Source organism: Chionomys nivalis, chromosome 20, assembly GCF_950005125.1.
Source record: "Chionomys nivalis chromosome 20, mChiNiv1.1, whole genome shotgun sequence".
NCBI classification, from domain to species: Eukaryota; Metazoa; Chordata; class Mammalia; order Rodentia; family Cricetidae; genus Chionomys; species Chionomys nivalis.
The window spans coordinates 20853581-20860820 of record NC_080105.1 but is presented as its reverse complement, the minus strand read 5'-3'; the positions used below and the strand labels follow the sequence as shown (position 1 = coordinate 20860820).

At 34.6% G+C, this 7240-nt stretch overlaps 1 non-coding gene across 1 annotated transcript; it reads right to left on the bottom strand.

The window, feature by feature from the left end:
- Nucleotides 1–2792: 2792 nt before the first annotated feature.
- On the bottom strand, nucleotides 2793–2862 carry LOC130863278 (small nucleolar RNA SNORD57). Its single transcript, XR_009055707.1, has one exon. It is a non-coding gene; the product is annotated as a small nucleolar RNA SNORD57 (small nucleolar RNA).
- Between the last annotated feature and the right edge of the window lie 4378 nt (nucleotides 2863–7240).

The following is a 7240-nucleotide window of genomic DNA, read 5'->3' as shown; positions in this document are numbered from 1 at the left end:
AGAGGAAGGCGAAATTTTCTTCAGGTGTAGTCCTTAAATGATGATTTTTTTTTCAGGGTACCATGTAACATAATTCATCAAAAGAAATTGCCTTTTAATTTGTATACATATTTATACTTACATGCCAACAGATAGATTTTTGGGAAATTCTCTGCATTGAATCATTCAAGGAAAGACTTTGATTGATCAATCTATCTTAGAAACTGAAAGTCGGAAAAAAATAGAAAAATCACTGTGAGCCAGATGGCGTTCATAAACCCAGCTGGTGATCCATGAGTTTGGAGGCCTTCGGCTGGATTAACTGCCTTAAATTTTTTAATTAATTGCTTTAAGGAATTGATTTATAACCACCGAGGACTGCTGTGTAGCAACCAAGTCATTTCAAAAATAACTACAGAAAATACACACTTGGAATCAACAGCTTGAATGGTGTGGGTGAGAGACAACACTGCTATTGTATTCAGTCTGAAAAGGGCAGGGTAGAACTACATGACCTTCATGGAGAAATCAATCTGTATAATGTTATTTACAAAGAAACATTAAAAAGACCTACTTTCATTCTAATTCTATGTATAAATTTAGTTTGGGTTAAGTGGTAATCCAAGATGGAAGATTATTTTTGCAGGTTTTTATGAAACACTCACAGGAACTGGGTCATAAAGAGCCTTGGTGTACTACTAAGTCACAAGCTATTGTATCACTGAGGAAAGGTGACCTACTTTTCACTGAGGACAGTTTTCTCGGACTCCACCTTTCATATGCTTCTTTCTCTCAGGAAGGGAAAACATTGAAAGCATTTGATTTGTATTCAAATGACGTTCCAACTACTGCTAAAAGCAAAAGATTGGGTCGCAAGGTAGGAATTCTGTCATTTGTCATTAGAAGATCATTTATCTGCTTATTAAACCATATAGTTTGTATGTGTCCACTTTTGACATATATCATACATGTCATGCATGTTATATGTGTATTTTACATAGATACATAAAATGATGTGTATATGTTTATAATGTATAATATGACATATATTATTTGTATAAATACATATAATACTTTTTCTCTGAAAGCAACCTATGCTTACTGCTAATATTGATCTCTCATAAAGAATGTTGTTACTCAACAAAGATATGAATGATCCACAGAGAACAATGAAAGAGCTGGAAAGGGTTTTAATGCATAAATTAAACTCAAAAGACATCTAATGTCTGTAATTGTCTTTGTCTTTCTTCTCTCCCTCCTCTTTGTCCTTCCTATTGTTCATATTTGTTTCTTCTTTTAGGTCTAATTGTTGAGGCCAATCAGCTTCTTTATTAATCCCTGGTGTGTTTACCCATCTTCAAACAACTATTAACTATCAATACCATTTGAAAGCTCATGGGGAAAATGGGTTTAGAACTTGGGTTTAAAATAGCAGTTTTTATCAGTTCCCAGTGAGTCATTAAAATTAGCATCACATCATTATGGAGCCAGGAAACATAGACTGGAGGAAATTAAAAGGAAAGAGAAAAAGGTAAAACCACATGAACATCAAGAAATTCTAGGTTTAGTTTTCTAATTTTAGCCACAATTTCTGTTCTATTTGTAAAATATAAATGGGCCAGGAATGAGAAATGAAAAGGAGAAAATTATGCACATAATTTCTTCATTATTATTACTTCCAGTTTGGGTAGCAGTTGTTCTGTGATAAATGGTTAGAAACAACAATTAGAAACCTATTGAGAAGAGATATAAAGATATTTGATATAGCATGAGCTACTTATTTCTGCTTGGACACTGCAAACTAGGTCAGCATTTCTACATTGTACTGTGAGTGTGTTAGTGTGAGACCTAGGGCACAGTCATCTACCCTAGAGAGGATGAAAGTTTTTCTAATCAGTAGGACCTGGCCTGGCTTTGTAAGTCAGGCTTTGGTGTTATAGGCATCTGTTCCTCCTTTTACAGTAAGGCCTTTAAGTTCTATTGGATTCCAGTCATTGGCTTGAACCCTGACAGTAGACAAGGCTATAGAAACAGAAATAAGGTAAGTAAGTCTATTATGGTGAAACAGTTTTTTTCTCCCCTGGGCATGAGAGGGCTCCTTGCTATCTTGAAACCAGTGAAACCGTAAACACTTGCAGGATATCTCAAAAGTTCATACCTATCAGCATTTCCTCCTGTATGGAAAGAGCCTTAAAGATAAAACCATCAGTGAATCTAGCCAACTGTATTTCATATACCACTCACTTAACTACATAACTTTCAGCACTATCTATGTCTGCTCTTGGGGTTGGTAGAGTACATAGGAGCTTCTGGGTTGAGTAAAGCAGAATTCCAATGATATTGCCTTTGAGAGTTATTGATCACCCGTGTTGCCCTTGGATGTTTGATAATAGCTCTCTTGCATCACTCATGATGTTGTGATGCCTCACCTAGGCAGGTAACCCCAGTAAACTCACGCCTCACCAGTGTGTGTACTGAATGAAATGTCTTGGTCTGTTCATGACACTTTAGAGGTGAACTCATAAACTTTTATATCCGTTTCTGAAAAGTAATCCAATATACATACCTAGTCAAATAGCAGAAACACTTGACATGACCCCTTTGAAGATAATATAATTGGTATTTATTTTCCAGTTGCAGATTTTGCTTGATTTAATTTTTATTCTCTTTTAAGATTTAATTGTGCACTTTTTAAGATAATTACATTTGCTTTATACAAAGCAAAATTTCTGCTTCTTTAGATCCTGCTTGATCACTTAAGCTTGATTTTAGTAGCCAGAAACCATGTCTTTCTTTTTTTTTTCTTCTCTGCTGGATCAGGCTCATTAAATCAGTTTTCTTGCCTCCATTTCTTAATCAGGCCAAGACAGTTCGTCACCTCCAAACCATGTCTTTCTTATAGCTCTTGTGAGAATTATCAGAAGTTACCTAAAACAGAGAGAGCAACCCCCCACTTAGGTATACTCTGAATAGAATCTGTGTACAAGGGTAATCTCCAGTCAGCCAATCTAGAAACAAAGCCTATCTGTATTGTGATTGATTAGGGATATGCTACTGTCTGAAGGTATCTCCTTAAATTTTATAAGTAAGAATTTCTTTCCCAAGCACACAGAATTTAGATTTGGGACCTAGTGGAAGAGGTTTTAGTGCTGGAGATAACATTTTCTTATATGAATGGATTTCTCTCCTGTAGGTGAATTTTCATTTTTTCAGAGATGATTGCTATCAAGAAAAAAAAAATGGTTTCTTGTAGCAGGCTTTCTTTTAGGCCACCAATCAGCTCTTAGATTGTGACATGGAGATATATTTTTAGTTATGAATGCCTGGAGTTATCTTATGTTGGTCCCACTAATCCTTTTAACTTAGTTACTATGTTTCTCTTCATTTACATTTTGTCTTGGGACTTCTTACCTTTCTTTCATTCTGTATGTTCTACACCATGTCTGGTTACTGTCTGGTTGGCTCTCACCATCTCCTTCTTTCTCCCTCATTCTTCTCTCAATTCAATCTAGATTTCTCCTCCTATTCAGTCTCCCTGCTGCCATTGCAGCCTATCACTCTGCTGCCTAACTCTTGGCCATTCAGCTTGTAACTAGACCAATCAGGTGCCTTAGGCACAAATAAAGCATAAATACACGTAACACAGCTTTACATAATTAAAACAATATTCCTCAACATAAATGGAACACAACTTTACATGTTTAAAGTAATATTCTTTAACAGTTCCTTCCAGTTTTCATTTATATTAGCCCCCGTACATGCTTACTTCCTGCCATGTGTTGAGGTATCAGTTGAGATTTCAAGACTGAATTTCCAAGCCCCTGGAGCTTAAAGACAGAATGAACCCTTTCTTCTCTTTTGAACTACAATCTTATTTATCCTCTTATTCCTAGAAAAGAGATTTACTCTCGCCTCTTGATCAAAAATTTGGTAATATAAACATGAAGTGAAGGGGTTCATTTCTAAGATCGTTATTAATGACTTCTCATTTGAGTCTCATTGCTACAGAATCATTCTCTGAATCACTGATGAAAGTGTTCTAACTTCCCCAAAGCCAGTATCTCAGTTCTTGTTGGTTTCTGGGCTACTCTATGAGAAAATGCTTTGGTTAACCATGGTTGCTGATTGTGGATCAGAGTTTTGTTTTAGTCTGTCATTCATGCTTAATAATATTTCAGCTTAGATGCCCTTAGCTTCCCAAGTAATGAAAAAAAAATATTTTAAGCTTGCATTTATAAACAAATGATAGCAATGCGGCTTGGCATAGGCAATATGTAGTCATGTGGTGTAGGAGGTCCTTCTGATTATGTGTTGCTTTCATTGGTTAATCAATAAAGAAACTGTTTAGCCTGATAGGGCAAAACTTAGGTAGGCAGAGAAGACACTGAATTCTGGGAGAAAGAAAGCAGAGCAAAAGAACCATCATGGAGCTGCTAGGTCAGACATGCTGAATCTTTCCTGGTAAGCCACAACATCATAATAATATACAGATTATTAGAAATGGGTTAAATCAAGATGTGAGAGTTACCCAATAAGAGGCTATAGATAATGGGCCAGGCAGTGTTTAAATGAATACAGTTTCTGTGTGGTTATTTCAGGTGTAAGCTAGTTGGGCGTCCAGGACAAAAGGGTTTGCTCCCTACAACAGTAATGTGCCTACCAAGTATTTATAGATACTGAGAATGTAGACACTGGAGGAAAAAAAAATGTGACTAAAATGACTAATGTACCATTGTTGACTCCTACTCTTCCTGTTTTGCTTAAACTTCTCTCTTTAAGTTTCTGACTTCATTCAGGAGGTCTTTATATTTAGATAACTGAGATGTGCAATTTTCAGCATTGTATACTGCATATGCATATTTTAACCTAAAAACAAAAAAAATAATTTCAGAGAAAATATTACTTTGTGGGACATATAAATTCTCTTTAAAAATTTAATTTTATAAAGACAGAAAGCTAGAGAAATAGTAGAAAGAGAACCAAAATTCTTTTTATTTTATTTTTATTTCTTTTATTTTTATTGTTTTCTTTCTTCACTCCCCTTCCTTACTCTACCCACCCCTTCTCCCTCTCCTATGAATCCCATGCTCCCAATTTACTCAGGAGATCTTGTATTTTATATTTCTCATGTAGATTAGGTTCACATATGTCTCTTTTAGGGTCCTCTCTGTTGTGCAGGTTCCCTGGGATTGTTAATCATAAGCTGGTTTTTTTTTGCTTTATGTCTAAAAGCTACTTATGAGTGATTACATATAATGTTTGCCTTTCTGGGCCTGGGTTATCTCACTCAATATGATGTTTTCTAGATCCACTCATTTACCTGCAAATTTAAAGATGCCATTATTTTATCCACTGTGTAGTTCTCCATTGTGTAAATGTACCACATCTTTATCCATTCTTTGGTTAATGGACATTTAGGTTGTTTCCAGGTTCTGGCTATGACAAATAATGCTGCTATGAACAGAGTTGCTCAACATGTCTTTGTGGTATGATTGAGCATCCTTTGGGTATATACCCAAAAGTGGAATTGTTGAGTCTTGAGGTAGGTTGTTTCCTAATTTTCTGAGATATACCCATACTGAATTCCAAAGTGGCTGTACCAGTTTGCAATCCCATGAGCAATGGAGGAGTGTTCTCTTTACCCTACATCATCTCCAACATAAGCTGTCATCAGTGCTTCTGATCTTAGAACTACAATTCTACATGTTGTATATTCTTTCACTCTGCAGTGAGTTAAGAGATTCAGATTTCCTTGACTACAAGTATATTTCCAATTAATTTTGCTATTGACAGAAGTGAATGTTCAGTGAGATTCAGTCTAGTTTTTTTTATGCAACAATATGTCTCAACCCCCTTTCTTCCTAAGACACCCCTTTTTAAGGGTAGATGAGATTTGATTTTCATTTTAATTATAACATTATATGCCAGATGCCTTTATTTGGGGTTAATTGTATCGTTTTTATGTGTGACGAGTGACATTTGACTAAGTCCTTGAGATGGAGCCTCACATACTCTGAAGTGAACTGGTATCTTTTCTAGTTAAAAAGAGCTCCTTCAAAAGTGAAAAACTGAATTGAGGTCAGGCAAACCCTAAATGGAGCTTGTTCACTTCAGGAATCTCTATACAAGCTGTCTAGAAAAATATCTGCCTTCATTGTGATTGTTTATGGGATATGCCATGGTGTTAATGTGTCTCTTTAAAGAGTTAGATTAGAAAACTATTGGGCATGTATTGAGTGGGAGATGTTTGGGTCATCAATATGAAGACTTTATACAAAGGATGATTCCCCTCCCATGCATTAATTTTCTTTCTTGCATCTATAGTTTTATTATTATTAGTTCAGATATTTGTCAATCACAGTTGTATGCATCTGTATTGACTTTTATAATCCAAATAATTCTACCCTCAATTTATAGACAGGAAATAATTACTGTACTGTGATGATAAACTCACAAGTGCTGACCTTCTCCAAATTACATTCTCTTTTTATTTCTTAGTCGTCATTTTTCGCTCTGCTAATTAACTTGAAAGACACACTAATAAGAGGTAAGTTATTTTATCATCATATAAAAGTTTCTTGTTTATCTACTCAGATGAAATTTCATAATCTCTAAATAGAAGAAAGAAGACATTTTCAGTAGTGAATGTGTTCCATGTAGAAGAGGTAGCATTTACATAATATTCATAGTTACTATAGTGACAAAGTATAGATGAAAAACCATGGTAACAGGATTTGTTTTAAAAGGAGTATAATGCTCTTATAAACTTTGCCATAAATTAGCTTCTTTGAAATTCAGTTGACTATGTAAAATAATATTATCACAATATTTTGATTTTTACAAGACCAAGGTTAAATTCTTTCAATGCTTAAAATGATATAACAAAATGTCTTAGTTAAATTTATGACTTACACATATTTAATTTTGGGTCCATAGACAAAAGAATTAATCATTAAGTACTTTTCATATGACTGGATGGATTCATAGAAAGAAATTGATACAAAACAGTGAACACTAAGTATAACTTTGTTCCTCTTTTTTCACATGACAAAACATGCAAGTTCTTTTGAATGTTAAATTCATATGCCCATACATGCAAAATTACATTTTTGTGTGTGTGTATGTATATGTATATATATATATATGTAATTTAAAGTAGACAGTATCACATACTAATAAGATATGAGTATGCTTTAGCTCTGAAAGTTGGAAAACTGTGAGTACATTTATTGCTTTTATTATATTTAAGGATGCCCCTTGT